Source organism: Dasypus novemcinctus, chromosome 1 (assembly GCF_030445035.2).
Source record: "Dasypus novemcinctus isolate mDasNov1 chromosome 1, mDasNov1.1.hap2, whole genome shotgun sequence".
Classification (NCBI taxonomy): domain Eukaryota; kingdom Metazoa; phylum Chordata; class Mammalia; order Cingulata; family Dasypodidae; genus Dasypus; species Dasypus novemcinctus.
In genome coordinates, this window is record NC_080673.1 from 108,686,325 (window position 1) to 108,703,841 (window position 17,517).

Below are 17,517 nucleotides of genomic sequence, written 5' to 3' on the forward strand. Positions count from 1 at the left end.
TGCTACAATCCGATTTTGTGGCATCTTGAATACAAACTTTAACTCAAAGTACTTTACAACATTCCTTTATGTACAGACAAAAAATCAAGATTTTATTTTGGATTTAATTGAAGGTGATTTTTCCCCTTCCCTCTTCCTCATGTACTCCTTTGCCTGCAATTTTACTTACTCAAATTCTACATTACTCTAACAAATGAAAAGGACTGCAAATTAATACATTCCCATTTATCATTTCCAAATAGTAAATTCTTTAGAATAAGAAGTTGAATGCACAAAATTTTTCAATCATAAACTACAACTTGTATTTGCTGTTATACGGACATGGTATTTTCTACACTCAAAGTAATATGTACTTTTCCTTTAAATAAATAAGATAGATGCATGCACAATGATATTTTAGTCAGAATCTGCCTTTTGTTTTATAAAGCACACCCCATCAGGTAGAGAGTAACCACTTAGCACACAGTGAATAAATTATGACTAAAGGTGGTATAGGTGAAGGGATAATCTTAATGCATGAAACTGAATTAGAAGTTTAGAAAAGAAATGCCTCAGTGCTTTTCTTTCTGTGTTTTGCTGTAAGTGCAGTCACAATGACTCTCATGGTAATGCTTTTATATAATAAAAAAACTAAAGGCAAAAAAACAAGAGTTTAGTATTGGTTGTCATACGGTTATATATGGGTGAGAGATTGGGAGGAAAGGAGATTTTTAAAATATAATACTAAGAAACTTAATTTTCCTTTTCAAAAAAGATTTTAAATATAACTGAAGATGTATATTATAATTTTTTAAAGCACATTTTATAAGAAAAAAAAGAAGCTGTTTAGAATGTACTTCCTCGGAAAATTTGAGCTGTCCAACCAAACCATCACCTTTTATTACCTCACCTAAAATACTTTTCCATTTGCTTAACCCATTTAAAATGTCTGTCCTATCACAAAAATTCACAATGGGAGATACAGATACTCAAACCATTCGCATATTAAAGGCAAACGGATTCCTTCCTCTCATAAAGAGAAAATAAGGTAAAACTTTAAAATAAAGTCCGGTTCTTCAAGAAAAATTACATTAAAAAAATCTGTATTGCACATACCAAGAAACTAAACAAGCTTTTCTACTAGCATAGTAGAACACTAAACTACTAAGCAGTAATACATTATTTCAGTACTGAAGTAAAAGGCACAGTGAACCAAAAAGACCCAAAGGCTAAGTAAGAAGTCAACCTGCTCCATATGTCAAAAATGAAGTGTGGGGAGGTAATAAGGAGGCAGGCATAATTTGTTTTCCTTCTATAATTATAAGAAAATGTTCATAGAACTAGCAGAGGAAAACTGGTTTGGTATCAGCACACAATACAAATCAAAAGTGTGTAAAGCCAATTGATATTTCACAGGCCTACTTCCTCCTTTTCTAATCTTTCTGTGTCAGAGATAGTGTGAAAGTTACTCAACTTCCCCTGATCCCATTATTACCTACAAAAAAAACGTATTTCGTTTATATATCAACTTTCTACATGCAAATTCCCCGCACCTGGAGGCTCCCTTCTGGTTTTTCCCATGTTATTAAAATTTCTAGCACTAGCAGGCTCACAGCCACACTCTAGAACTGCTGTCATTTCATTCCCCTTTCTCTAGTATTCTCCTACTGCTAGCTTCATTCAGAATTCATTTGCTCACACTCAGATCCTTAAGTAATGGCAATATTATTAGTCCTTTCCAGGTCTCCTTGAAAATCATGTGGTTATTAGGGACCAAGCCCTCCCTAAAATACCAAGCAGGCAGGAAATAGTGAACAAACTCCTCTGCTTTCAAACGCGCAGAAAACGTTGAACTTTTGTATAGTTTTGGGTTTTCTTTTAGGAAACGTCTAAACAGTATCTTTGCTCTAGTACAAGGGAAAGAAGCTTTGTATTTCCCACACTTTATCCAGCGCGGGGAGTGGGGCAGAACTCGAGATGAACTGTTCAGCGTAAGTAGAGCCTGAAATAAAGAAAAGTTATCTTAAGATTCTCTTTTTCCCCAGATTAGGAGAGATGATGGAGGCAAAAATGAAGAACTAAAAGCCACAGGCACAGATTGAAAGCGGCCAAGGAGACACTTCCAGCAGAAGGTTCACGCCTAGCGCTGTTTGCCAAATAAGGCTCCGGAGCCGGCTGTTTCCGTGGCAGGCGGGTTCAGGCGTCCTCTCGGTCAGGAGGGCGGACTTGGGATAGGATCCGGCGATCACGCCCCAGACCTGCCCTGGCCAGCGCAGCTACCAATTTTCTTTCCAAGCTCCGCGCTATCGATACGCCCTTCCTTTTTCCACTCATTGTCAAAATTACCGAAAGTAGTCTTACAAAAACTCCAAGTATGCAAATATTAAGTGTGACGCTCATGACAGATTTTTAAAAAAAAAAAAAACGACCTTTATTTCTAGACTCAAGGAAGTTTTCCCAAACAGGTTACATATAATACTGTAAATACTTGGGGGTAAATAAATGCTTCTCGGTAGTCTGAGAGCAAACAAAAAAATAACACGCTTTTCCCGTTTGGCCCCGCGGCCTCCCCACACCCCTCAGTGGTTCGCGCAAGACCTGCGTGTTCCCGGCGCCAAGGTCTGTGCCTGGCGACGCCCGGCAGCCGCCCGGAGGGTCGGTCTGGGGCGCCCGGGAGTCCTCCGCGTCCGCCCTCGCTGCTCTGGGGACACCATCCCGCGCCCCTGCCCAGCTTCCGCCACGCTCGCACTGGAGCTCCGGGGACTTCCAGCGTTGGCCCCCTGGCTTCACGCCCAATCCCGCACCGCCCTTTCCCGAGCGCTGCTCTTCCCGCCGCACTCCCGCCTCCGCCGCTCCGAGGGGAGAAAGCACCTGAGGAGCTTCTCCCCAGCTAGGCATCCCTGCTCCGCACACAGCGACGTTTCTTTCCCTCCGCCCTGTGGGAGATCCGAAGGGCGCCTCCCAGCCCGGCGGCCACTCACCTCGGGCCGGTCGCGGCGCTGCCTGCACCTCTGACGAGCGCTGACCAGTGACTCCGGTGCGTGCGCCGTCCCCACGGCCCGCGGGAACTTCCGCCTCCTCGCTCTCTGCGGCCCCGCCCCCGGCCAAGGGCACGCCCCGGGCGCAGCGGAGCCGAGCCGAGCCGTGCCCGGGCGGAGGCTGCCGCGAGCCCCGCGCGCGGACTTGTTGGGGCGGGCTGGAGGCGCTGCGGCGGACGGGCGCGCTGAAGAGTTTAAGTGGGAGTAGTGTAGAGGAGGACTTGGAGCAGTACCCGGCAAAGGTCTAACCCTCCGCGTTTCTGTTCTGTAGTCAGTTCGTTTCTCTCTTCAGAGACCTTAAATTGGCAAGCAGTTGCTCTGGCTGAATATAGGGGGGCTTTGGATAAATCCCTGTCTATGCAAGTTCTGCGGATAGTGCCCGCTTTTTTGAGAGCTTTATGGGCCCTGAGAAGTGCAGACCTTGAAGTGTACTTGTCAGGAAGATGAAAATCAGTAACCACAATATCTAGAAGTTAAATCCTGTGATCCCACCAAAAAACTGTGCAGCAGCCCAAAGTGGTTCAACCACTGTTTATTCAGTTTATTTTTCTAAGTCCAAATCAGTAGCCCGCCTCTCAGTTTCTATAAGGTTGCTTGATTTAGCCCAAGGAATTCATTCATAAGCAAATTTGAATAATGCTATAATTTTCAATGAACATAGGAAAAGTTACCTTGACTTTTAAAGCTGTGGATTGGTTCATAAAATGAGAAATGGACAATTTTTAGCTAGGGGACATATAAACCAAACATGTTAAGTCCAAGCAAAATTTTAAGGAACCAAAGTTGCACTGTCCAAAACGGTAGCAACTAGCCACATGTAGCTTTTGAGCAGCTGAAATGTGACTAGAGCAACTGAGGAACTGGATAACTGATGTTTTTATAAATTTTGTATAATTTTAATTAAATTTTAAAACTGAAGGTAAAATATATTTTTGTTAAACACAACTTTATTGTTTGGGTACAACTGCATTTCATGTTTGCTGAAAAATCAGTGCTCAAATTGAGATATGTTGAAATTGTACCATATACACTGGATTTCAAAGGTGTAGTATAAAAATATAATGTAAAATATTTCATTAATCTTTATATTGGTTACATGTTGAAATATTTTTATATGTTTGGTTAAATAAACTTAAAATTAATTTCACCTGTTCTCATTTTTTATTGTAGCTACTAGAAAATTTTAAAGAACATATATGGCTTGCATTATATTTCCATTGACCAGCATTGATCCATAGCTGCTATATATTCTCTAAAGGATTATGTTAGAAGGAAGGAATTTCCTAGTGTGAAAGCTGGTTTACAGATGCTTTAATGTATGCTATCATATTTGATATCTCGCCCAATAATAAATAAATAACAATGGCTGCCATTTACAAATACTTTCCATGTAATAACTTTATAGACAAATTTCATCTCCATTTACAGATAAGAAAATTGAAGTTGAGAGATCACAGCATGTAACAGTTTTACAGGTTAACGGCTAGAGTTACTCTGTAAGAATCCCATGCCTGCCCCTTATCGGTTTGCTGCTGAAATACTCAGAATCTAAGCATGGATCAATGAAGGTTTGGTTAAAGACATTAAGAACTGCAGATGGGGAAGCAAACTTGGCCCAATGGATAGGGCGTCTGCCTACCACATGGGCCTCCTTGACCGGTGTGGAGCTGGCCCATGTGCAGTGCTGATGTGCACAAGGAGTGCCCTGCCACCCAGGGTTGTCCCCTGCATAGGGGAGCCCCACTAAAGAGAACCGCCCAGCGTGAAAGAAAGTTCAGCCTGCCCAAGAATGGCGCCGGACACTCGGAAAGCTGACACAGCAAGATGACACAGCAAGATGGCGCAGCAAGATGGCGCAACACAAAGAAACACAGATTCCTGGTGCCGCTGATAAGGATAGAAGTGGTCACAGGAGAACACACAGAGAACAGACAACTGGGGCAGAGGCAGGGGCAGAGGCCGGAGCGAGAGAAATAAATAAATAAATCTAAAAAAAAAAAAAAAAAAGAACTGCAGATAGTATTTGGAGGTATCACCAGACAATAAGTATCTTGGATAATGAAGGAGTGAGCTTGAAGGGACTATTGCTACCTTAGGCAAATTCAATTTTAGGTGACCTCTGGATCCTCCTCTCCCTCCTCCTCCTCCTCTTCTTACCAAGGTTTAAAGCCTGGGGTATAGGCTAAATGAACCAAATTAAGATAAATACCACATAAAATGGTATTATTCAGTTATTCAAGTGTCTTCCAAGGGATCAACAGACAGCTTGTTAACATTAAATTTTCCCAGGCTCCACCCAGAACAGAATCCTTGGAGCTGCGCCCCAAGAATCTACTTTTTTTTTTTACTTTTTTTACCTTATTTTGTACATTTAATAATTGAAATATAAACAATTAAAAACTAAAAAGAAAACACAGTTGAATAAAAACACACATCTCATTAAATGTACTGGATACATAAATTTTTTTAATCATTAATATGTCACACAATATATTTGGTTCACAATATATTGTATATTGTAACACAATCATACAGTAAGGAATCTGCTTTTTTAACAAACAATCCCTCCCCCACCCAGATAAGTCTTAAATTGTAATGGTTAAAAAGCACTTCCCTAGAAATAGTGGTGAATCCCCAATTTAGTGTATACTGTGCTTAGGTGCATCCCAGATAGCAGCAACTAATCCCAGTTTTCCTCTTAAAGGAGATAATAATGTCTACCTTGTGAGGTTATCATGAGGAGTGAAGATTATATATATACATATCTTTTACATAATAGCACCATGCAGACTTTGACACCTAGTAGGTATTAAATGAAACTTTCCTAACCAAATTACGAAATGTATTAATGTATAGTAAAAGACAAAGCAGAGAACTTTAGCATTCGTTATATGTGTACTATCTTCTTGGTACTTTATGTACATTATCTTACTAAATTCTTACAACCATATAAAGTAAGTATATTTTCCAGAGGAAGATAAAGAAACTTGCAGATTAAGAAAATTAACAATGGATACATAACTAATAGGTGATAGAAGTGAAGGATCTGATTCCAAAAACTACATTATTTTCATTTCAGCACATTGTTTCTCGGTAAACTTTAGTAAGGCATACAGCTTAAAGACCAGAGAAAGAAGATGAAAACCTATAGCAGTTACCACCGTTGAGGGCCATAGAGTTGCAATCTGCAGCAAATTTTTGAAATAAAGTAATTGCTGAGTTATTTGTAATATGCTTTAACTTGTTTTATAATGGATTGCCACTGAGCCATTCTAACCGCACTGCTCTGTCTCCCTTATGACTAATGTTTTTGAAATGGCTGGCCATGGTTTGAAGGACAGTCAGTGACTAAAGACTAGTAGGACGATAGCTGATCCCCTGGGAAATTAAACCAGTGTCCTTGGCATCATTAACTCTATGAGCTAACCAGTGAGGCACTGACCACAAGGGAAACCATATTAAAAAGCTTTACTTTATCACAACCAGTGCAAAAAAAAAACCTAGGTTAGGGAAAAAAAGTAGATCAAAAGATTAAATGATTTAGCAGGGAAAGTTTTTACAAATATTCCATCTGAACACAGTATTTACCTAAGTGTATAAACATTTGCTCTAAAATTTTATTATCCAATGTGTGACTCAGAATCCTCTTGCAGTACCACAAAAATAACAGAAGCTTTTAATTACAAGATGGCAAGGTGGTGACAAGTTTTTACAGTTGCACCCAATAAACTATAACTTAAAAAAAATTCTTACACTACTCTAAGTCAATTTATCTTTTAAGACCTATTCCTGAAAGGTAAATAAACCACTCATATGTATGAGTATTTAATTTTTAAAGTCTAGAATTGAAAGCAAGCATTAACTGTTCTAATAACTAAAGAAACATTTGGTAATCAAGGGTATAATTTAATGCATTAGTATTAACCTGGGAGAGTTAATGCTGCTAGGATAATCGTAGAAACTGAAAACTTCAGCAGTTTAGGATCAGCAACAATAAAAAAGACCTTACATTTCAACTATAAATTTACTACTACGGATCCCTTTTCTAGGATTTTTTCATACTAACAAGGCTTTATAGTACTTCAAAAATATTTGCACTTAAAGACCTCCATTTCAAAAATCATGTAGCCCTTATCTGTAAAGCCACTCATTTCCATATGCACTACCCTATCATATACAGGAAAATCTAGTTCAAGTGGTTATTATAAGGAACAAAGTCTAAATAGCAAACATTTGATAAAAGTCAGAAATGGCAGGGTTGAAGCAGAAACCATCTCAAAACAAAAATCCTGAAAGAATTACAAAAGAGGATCAGCATTTATTGAGCACACACTCTATGACCCTTTTCACACTCATTATTGTATTTTATATTTAGCCCTCAAGATGCACACATGCAAAAACTATAGCAGTAGTTCTCAACTTTTGCTGCACATTGAAATCACTGGGAAACTTTTAAAAATCTCAGTGCCAGGACTGCCACACCACTAATGAAAGCAGAGTTGCTGGAGGAGGGCACCAGTGTGAGCATGTTTTCTTCACCAGAGAAGGCAGTCTTAACCCCTTTTTGTAGTTGTGGAAACTGAGAAGAAGAGCATAAATAACATGACCAAGACACCAAGTAACTGGGAGAAGGATTTAAACCCAGCTCTGCCTTATTTCAAAGCTCATTTCCTTTCTAATATATCCATGCTAATGCTAATTCATTCATCACAAAATAAACACCTACCTATTAAACGATGAATGACAGTGAAATATAACTAAGTAATATGCAAAGATAAAGCAGGTGATGATTTTTTCCCAGTTAATTATTTTCGGTATAGAATACACACATGGCCAAATTATTCATTGAGAATATATGCATAAAACAAACTTTGGAAAGTGTTCTGAAAATAGAATGAATTGTTTATTTTGGTATAAGTTATATTTGCAACTTAATACTAGCTTGAACTGGAAATACTCTGTTGTCCTTAGGTAATTTTTGAAGAATATATTCTTAGAATCAAGAAAAAACCACATGTATTTTCTCAACATTCCAAATATATTAGACTAAAATTTAAACACTTTAGAGTACAGCTTTTAAATTACTATAATATTTGATTTGCTACATTTACTTTATTCATTCTATTTCCCTATATGGAAAGCAATAATTCTATCTAAGAGTAATGAAACCTAATTAATATCCAGGAACTTGGGTTCAGTATATTGGGGCAGCCCTGCTTCATAAATGACAGTGTACTTCTTCTGCAATATGCACACGTATTCCCGTGTATAGTTTAAGGGTTAGTTCTCTGTCAAGATTAGAACTTAAACTATCAGAGCTAAGCAAGCACTAGGAGATTGTCTAATTTTAATAATGAGTAAACCAAAGACTAGAAAGTTTAAAGAACTCATCCACTGGCAAATAGTTTCTTAAGAGTGAACCCAGGATTAGAATCTAGGTATGAATTAGGAATGTGCTTTTAGAGATTTGATGGAGACTACCAAAACCAACAACAACAACAACAAAAACCTATAGCTATTATAGGGTAAGCTGCTTGGTATCTATAATTAGTAATAGGCTGAAAATCAGTAAGTTGTTATACCCACTCTTATAAAACTCACCACTTAGAGTATAAATCTACATATGCTAGCTGTGAGAACATGACATGCATGCTACACAGAGGTTTCCCCTTAGCACCTAGAATAGTGGCTCATATCCAGTAATTTTCTGAAAAAGAAGCTTTGCTTTGCATCAATGTCAGATTTTCCCAAACTGAGAAGCATGGATATAACTGTCAGGCCCATTTCGCCATGAGTCTCTATCATTGAAAAACTGTTATTGATTTTTTTTTTAATTAAAGAGTTGTAGATTTACAGAAAAATCATGCAGAAAGTACAGTTTCCATATACCCTATCTGCAAAGATGAAGCAAATGATGATTCTTCCCATACAGAATTTATAATCAAATAAGTGACATTAGACATGTTCAAAAACAAAAAACTTAGAAGGTATTAAGTGCTATATGAGAACTGGGAGAAAAAAAGTGCTCTCCCAGAGCTGGAGGATTCTGAACAGAATGTTACGGGTTCGTGTCAAAAAATATTTGAGAGCCTTACAATGTCCTGGACCCGGGAGAGCAGCTAAGGAAGAAATAAACATGAACAACTTAGCATCCCAACTGAAGGAGCTTGCTTTAAAATGAAGAAAACACCTACTTATTAACAACACCCCACCGAAAGGTAGAAAGTGCTACACTGTATTTAAATGATACACTGGAGAAACCCAAGGATGAATCTGAAATAGGCACAGGCCTGCCTTGCTAAGCTGATTCTGGCTCCCTTATTTCCTAAGAGATGATCCCACAGTAATGAACAGGTATTTATCCAAATTCACCATACCTGCTCATGGCTCTGTGCTTTTTCCTTTTGTGCTCTCTGACTGAACATGACTTCACTCACTTCTCTTCCTAGCTAACTGCTTTTGATTCCTCAAAATTCATTTCAGGCATACTTTCCTTCTGGAATAATGACAGCAATATCGAATATGATTGTTTCTTCATGCGCCAGCACTATTATAAGTGCATTGAACATATTAGATCTGCCCCTGAATATGTAGGGAATTCTTTGTTTTATGCTGGGCCCTTCCAAGCTGATTGCTCACGAGCACGGTGATTAACCACCCCGACTTTGGGTTCTAGATCCATGTCTTTGCTCCATCATTTAGCTATGCTGAACTTGGGTGGTTTGTCACACTGTGCCTCTATTTCTACCATTTAAAAATAGAAATGCTATTAGCACCAACCTCGTAAGATTATGGAGAATAAGTTAAAACGAGATTAAACAGGACATAGTTTATGATACACAGCAGGTAGTCAGCAGATATTGTTATCTCTAGCACAGTATTTACCCACTCAGTTGTAATTATCTGTTCACATGAATTTTTTCATCACAGAACGAACGAGTCTTTGAGATTAAGATGTAAATTAAATCTCTGTACCTATAGTGCTTGATTCAATAACTTGTATTCAGTGAATATAATCTAACAGTATCAAGGAAATCTTTTAAAGGGGGTAAGATTTCAACAAAATTTGAGGACCGAAGTATATTCTCAGCGGAAGGAACATATCAAACAATGAGGAAGAGGTGGGGCCAATGAGGATGGATGGTAAATTCACAAGGTAGCTAGTTACCAGGAAAGACAAGAATATATGGGTTATCAGGTGTGGAGAGCAGAAAGATGGGTGGGAGCCGGCTCTGAGGGGCCCCTCTGAAGGCTGTGAGAAGTTCTCACAACCCTTGAGCAGGGGTGTTGTTTTGATCAGATCACTAGTAGACCAAGTATGCTTTAGCAATAGTATCCTGGCTGGATTTCCAGAGAAAGGAATTGAAGGCATGGTGTCATTCTAAAGCTTACTAAGAAATCCTGGGAAAAGAGCCAGCACTAGGGCAGGGACAGACAGAAAGTAGAGGAATAAATGGATGAGAAAGAACACAGGAACAGAACCAGGAAGCCTAGGAGCTGATTAAATGTGACTGAAAAAGGCAAAGTTTAAACTAGCTTCAGAGTTTAAAGTACATCTTCTCGGGGTGGTATTAATAACTGATATTGGAGGAAGAAAAGCAAGTTCAGAAAGATTATGCATTTTAACAATTTCTAGTAAGAAAAAAAAAAACCAGTTGGTAAGTGTGTGTGGGGGGGGTGAGGGATGGCCCACAAACAAGGAGGCAGAACAGTAAGGAGATTTCAGAAGGGAGCTATATTCCTCATGATAAAATCAAAGTTTAGGGAATCTGAAGCTTTACTCAGAAAAAAGTCATTTCATTGAGGAAGCTGAGGGGTGGTCAAAAGAATAGTGAATAAATGGGAATGATTTTGAAGATGAGATAAAGAGAAACAAAATATGTAGGTCAATTACTGAAAAAACTTGGTATATGAAGAAAAAATTTTTTGAAGATATTGAAGAAAGTAAGAAGTGGGCTTGGGCAGAACTTCTCAACAAGTGGGTGTGCCAAGAAATGAATTTCCTTAGCCCGGGAGGCTGGGCAGACAGGGAAGAATCCTCATTCATTTTCTTCAGTTTCCAAGTTTACCTTGATATGAAAAATTTGAGAAATGGGCTTAGGAAATCAAAAAAGAAGGATGAAAAGAGCATTAACTTTTCATGTATTCAACATAATATCTTGTACATTTTCACTAATGAGCTATGGAAAATGTGAAGAAAGAAAATTTAGAATGCTCTATATGAAAGTGCCCATTTAGAAAGATCACACTCATAGAAGGTATTTGGTCATTTTGGAGAAGACACCCTGCACACATTTCATTGCAAAGTTCCCTTCTGAAATTACTTTCAGTTAAAACACCTCTGACTATACCATCTATTTCCACACTGGACTCTGACTGACATATTATTAGTGATTCTTTCTACCATTAAAAAATTGGTATAAATCATTAAAATACTATGCATACTTATATATTTTGGATATTTACCATGCCTCAGAGTCTGTTGAAATAAGTAATTTTGAGAGGAAACTAATTTTTTTGAAAAATATTGGAATTTTGCTTTATGGATTTTCTAAACTGATAACTTTAAGTTAGGTACCTTATAGTTTCAAAAACATCTCTGGAGTTGTGGGCTGTAGTATGAGCCACCATCACTCAGAATCCGGAAAGGAATGTTTTCTTTCCACATTATCACCTTTCCAATCAGTAAAAGAGCTGGTAACAATTGTGGTTATTTTGAGTCACCTAGAAATGTTTCTTAAATCTAGACTTTGTCCATTTTATTTAGTAAAGTAGTAACAGTAGTTATCTTTGGGAGGTGCCATTATGAGGACTTTACTTTTTTATTTCACACCTTTCTATATTTGAGATTTTGGAGAGTATATATCTATGAGAATAAAACAACACAAATTTTTTAAAACTACATGATTGACTAAATTCATCAAAATATAAACATATCACCCCAAATTTATTTTAATATGTTTTAATTATTTTCTTTAAATCTAGTTTTATCCCAAATCCCTGATATACTATCTACTAATCTATTTGGTAGTCTTTCACACTGTTTGGGTTTAGAATTCCTTATGCTTTTCCAATAAATGGTAGGACTATGAGGACATAATTACTAACAAGGCAAGTGTTCAAATAAGGTCATTTAAACAAGTGGCATTTTGTGGATTGGAAAGTTCCTTGGGGAAATCTAGTCTAAGCATGATTTATTTACGGTAAAATCTCCCCACCCAAAAGACAGTACCTCTACTAAGTGTTTGTAAAATCCATTTACATACCCTGGGAAAAGCAAGGAAACTAATATTTTGATTGGAAAGTATCCACATGTGTAGCCACAGTGGAATGCATTGAGACATGTCCTTCCTAGCCAAAATGTAAGAGAGGTAGTACTAAGAATGATGAATCAATTAATCAAAATCTGATTAAAGCATAGAATTATTTTTAAGATAAGGAATAATATGAAGGAATGACTATGGATGAATAACATATGCCAAAACTAAATTTAAATCTACTGATAATATCAAATTTGTACATCACATCAAATGCTGCCAGTCTGTATAATCTGCACATACCTATTGGCATTTGATTTTATGAAATTATTCTGGGAAACTCCTCAAAGCTACTTTCTTCCAACTGTGAAAAGCTTACCAATGAAGAAAATAAGCAAGATAATTTTTTTTTTAAATCTACAAGACATGAAACTCGAATTTTAAAATATTTTCATGACCTTTTTATTCCATGATACAAAATATTTTTTAAACTATACTTTAGCCAAAGTTTGGTGCCTGCTTTTTCTCAGAATTTAAAGGCATTAACAAAATAACTGCAGTTTTGCTATGTACAAAGAAATCCATCATTTTAACTTAAATATTATTACTTTAAACTTTAAGTTCATATTTTAAAATTCATACAAAAACCTGGACTTAAATATAATCAGTGGTTGCCTCTGGATGGTGAAACTTGGTGTAATTTCATTCTACTTCTATTTTTTTACTTTTCAAATTTTCTACAAAACAATTTTATTTTTATAACAAAATCTGATAATTAGGAATACTACTACTAATACATATTAATGCAAATATTGTTATATATACATACATTGTTCTATATATTGGCATACGTATATAATATCTTTGGAAAAAATTGAAATTCTGAATAATACCTATTCCTTACTAAATATTATTAAATATTTTTCTGAATTCTTTCTATGCAGTTGTCTTATTTAATCCTCACAACAACCCTATCAACTAGGTACTTTTATTTTCTGATGAGGAAATGGAAGATAATGTAACTTGCTCACAATTGTACTGCTAGCTAATATAAACTGAATCAGGTTTAAGCCTAGGCAATCTGACTATGGAGCACATGTACTTAAATATATGACTCTTTTTACAGACTATATTATGGAAGTTTGTATCTCTACAATTTTCTCTTTATCCAAGTCTGATTCAGCCAACTTTGTTCTAATTCAGGATGCTAAACTCTTGAATATTTTTATAATTATATACCACTGAAAGGAGGATTAAGTGTATAAACTGCAGTAAGATAAAAATATAGATCATAATAAAAGTAATTTCAGGAGCTAGAGATAAATTTCTAAACTTAAATATTTTCTTCAAAAATATTTGAAGTTTAAAGTTGAAACCATTTTTCTATTAAGTTATTTTAGATTGCTAACAGCCACTGGGAACAATATACCAGAAATGGGTTGGGTTTTTATAATGGGAATTTGTTAAATAAGAGCTTAAAATTCTGGGAAGCACTGTGGCTCAATCAGTTGGGCTCCCATCTACCATATGGGAGGCCCTGGGTTCGCGTCCCAGGGCCTCCTTGTGAAAGGCAAAGCTGGTCCATTGCTGCAGAAAGCTGATGGTCTGTGCACTGTGGAAAGCTGGCACAGTAAGATGACCCAACAAAAGGGAGACAAGCAGATATAGAAAGAAAAAAAAAATGCAGCGAATGGACACAGAGAAGAAATGGCAAAGAAAGGAACAAGGCTCAAGGAGGGGAATAAATAAATCTTTTTTAAAAAAAGAGTTACAGTTCTAAGGCTATGAAAATGTCCAAATCAAGCCATCATCAGAGATTCTGTTTCACCAAAGGTCAGATGTGGGCAAATCAGGCACATGGTAGCATCATCTGAAGATCCTTTCTCTCCAAACGCAGCTGAGGGCAATCAGGAACATGGTGGGGCATTATGGTGCTCTGCCCAAATCCAGACAACAAGCAAAGCTCTCTCCTTGAGTCCAGTGTCAGTGATTAGGCATATACCTCATCTCTCCCCTCTCCTCCAGGCCTCTCAGCCTCTCAGGGGCCTCTTTCAATGCCTCTGTTCTCTTCTGATTTCTGCCTCTGGCCTCCAGGCCTCTCTCCCAGCCTCTCAGGGTTTCTCTGTCTCTGCCACTTCTTTCCTGTGTATGACTGCTGTTTTTGGTCTTCCATTTATAAAGGACTCCAGCAAGAGGACCAATACCCACCCCAGGTCACGTCTCACTGAAGTAATCAAATCAAAGTTCCCCCACCTGAATCCAATCCAGTCAAAGCCTTCCATACCCACAGGAATGGATTAGCTTCAAGCTTTAGCTTTTCTGGCATCCACGAAAAACTTCAAACTGTCACATAAGGTTAACAGACTTACCTACAGAAAGAACACCTTAGAAAATAATTACTTATTTTTTTAGTATCTGAAAAAGCAAAAAAATCAAATTTTTAAATCTGCAGAATTTTTTTTTCTATAACTTCTAGGAAAGAAAATCTGGGCATACATATGGTTATTCTGTCAACGCAAAGTCAAACATCCACATTAAATCTGAAAAATAAAATATCCACAAATTGCTCTAAATAAAATCAAACTATCAGATACTATAAAATATGGAATCTTATTTTATTTTATCGCAGATACTTGATAGAGACACACTTAATTCAGTCTTTATAGAGAAATCTTAATCAAAATTATACTTAAGAGTTTTGATAATATTTTAAACAAATGTACTAAATGGCCAACATAATTATAACAAAAAGTACCATAAAAAAACACAGGCAAAGTGAATATCACATTGAAATAAACAAGACATATTATCCACTCAAAATCAATTGACTATCCCTCTTGATGAAATTTATTAGGCTGATAAATCTTTCTACGTAGGATTTAATCTTTAGGAAAAAAACTAAGGCCTCCTCTAATTTTCTTTACATTGTCTGGTCAGAGTCCTTGACAAAATTTTAGAAGTCTTTATATTTGTGATTAGCTGACAATTAGATGAGTGTGTCATTATATGAGAACTTGCACTTTGTAATTGTAAGGACAGAAACACATGTAATTTTTGAACAAGAGCGTCCCACACAGAGACCTTTGAGCACAAGGAGAATTTCTGCTTTGTCCAGAGGGCAGAAATATCCATAGGGAAATCAAAATCTTATCTATTTCACATGTATTTCAGTATGATCAGCAGTGGCAAATCAAGTATCAATCCTTCCTAAAAAAGAGATGAGTTGGTTCATTACAACTTGGGCCAAAGTATCAGCTGTTACAAAGAGATCCAAATATAGTGCATTCTGGCAGAGAAACAGCAAATACCCAGAGGCAGAGTTGGTAGACACTTGATACCATTGGCCAAGTAATTTGAGCTGAAGTTTTGCTTGTTATGGAGACCAATATACCGAAAATCCAGGCAGAGAACAAATCACATAATGTCAATTTTAGAAAATTCTTTGAAGATGGATGTAATCTGGTACATATTTTTGGTTTTTGTTTGTTTGATTTTTGCTTTTACTTTTTTACCATGGAATTTTCAGACTTACACAAAACAGAAATATAATCTAATGTATCTATTACCCAGATTCAACAATTATCATTGCCTGTATAATTTTAAGTAAAATTTTATACCTATTTTTAAACCAAGATAAATATTACAAATGAAAAGCTTTCACAAGCTATTTTTCAGGCTAAATGAAGGAATGTGAATTTTATTCAGTTTATCCACATTGCAGATAAAAAGTTGGTAAAAAGAGAATGCTTTTGCAGGTGTTTTTCAGATAAAAATGTTCAGGGCAGCCAAATCTTTCTTAAGTCCTCGTCAATGGAAACTGAGCCTTTTAGAAATTCAGTTTCATTAGCTCAATGATATAAGGCAGACTTTCAGGGACTGATTCATGCTAATCAAGCTCACTAGAAACTGATGAATAGCCCAGGAGATCAATTTGTTAATTTATACCAAAATTGAAGCAATCTCAAATGTTCAGGTCATTTTACTTCCAGAAAAGCCTAATTGGGAAATAAAATTTTGATTAGAAATTCTATCAGAGTAAAAAGAGTAAAAAGAGGTGGATGAAATTATGGAGAAGTATATCCTGTTAGGATAACCAGATGGACTCTGCCCTTGTGTGGTAAGTACTTCTGAAAGTGATTTAGGATGCTCATTAATCCACCTTTCTCAAGCCAGGGTTGAAGAGTACCAACAAGGCCTTAGTTTTGAATTCCTCCTTGTTCAAGTTCCTTACTAATTTCCAAGTTTTTCTATTATTACAAAGCTTGGCTATGAAGATACTCGATTTCTAAGGACACAGTTTAACTACATAAGTAGCATTTTAATTTTTTTTAATTTTTAGAAGTTTTTAAACTTTATTATCAATTTTATTGATACATATTAATAAAGCATACAATTTATCCAAAGTGTACAACAATGGTATCTGGTATAATTATATAGTTGTGTGTTCATTACTTCAATCATTATTAGAGCATTTTCATTACTTCAATAATAATAATAAACAAAAATAGACAAATGAAAAAGAAAATTCCTCACCTCTCAATCTGTTTATCCTGATGTACATAGCTGCTGTTTCTGGTTATTCTTGCATGATTATGTATGTATTTATTTATTAAGCAGTTTTACTGAGATATCTTCACATACCATATAATCTATCCAAAGTATATAATCAATAGCTTTTAGTATAATCATAATGTTGTACATTCATCTCAAAAATTTTAGAACAATTTCATTATACCAAAAAGAAAGATTCCACACCCCTTCTCTCCATTTCATCTATAATGTACAGAAAATTTCTTTTAAATTTTCTTTGTAATGGTGGATATGTTCATCTCTATTTTTAATTCAATCAGTATTCATCCCCATTATTGCTATTTTTCCTGTAAATCTGTATAATCCTTGTGGAATAGTCATGTGCTTAGCATTGCATATTAAATGAGCAAACAAATTATAAACTAGTTATGAATAAAAGTTGATTCTCATATGATAAAAATTAGCCAAAGTGTGATAATTAGAAAATAGCAACCTATTCAATTAATCAAATTAATATCTGCTGTAAGATACAACTCATATAAACAGAGACCTACAAATACATACAACTGTGATTCTAATTTTAAAAGTACATACTTATCAAGAATAAAATGCTTTCCAAGATACGTAAATTGTCTTTCAAGATGTTCAACAAATGATTCATAAAAATTTCCATATTGTTTGAAGTTGGTAAATGTAATTTTATACCACAAAAT

General features: G+C 36.2%; 1 protein-coding gene across 11 annotated transcripts in view; it reads right to left on the reverse strand.

Moving 5' to 3' along the window:
- The window catches only part of PDLIM5 (PDZ and LIM domain 5), a 235,059-nt gene extending 231,804 nt beyond the window's left edge, over positions 1-3,255 (reverse strand). For 6 of the 11 annotated variants that reach the window (XM_058295364.2, XM_058295373.2, XM_058295356.2 and 3 more), the window contains exon 1: positions 2,961-3,060. The gene's annotated coding sequence lies outside the window, so the exon portion shown is untranslated. Of the gene's footprint in view, positions 1-2,850 lie in introns of all 11 variants that reach the window. The other 5 variants (XM_058295348.2, XM_058295300.2, XM_058295329.2 and 2 more) reach the window with 4 other exon arrangements.
- Positions 3,256-17,517: the final 14,262 nt, after the last annotated feature.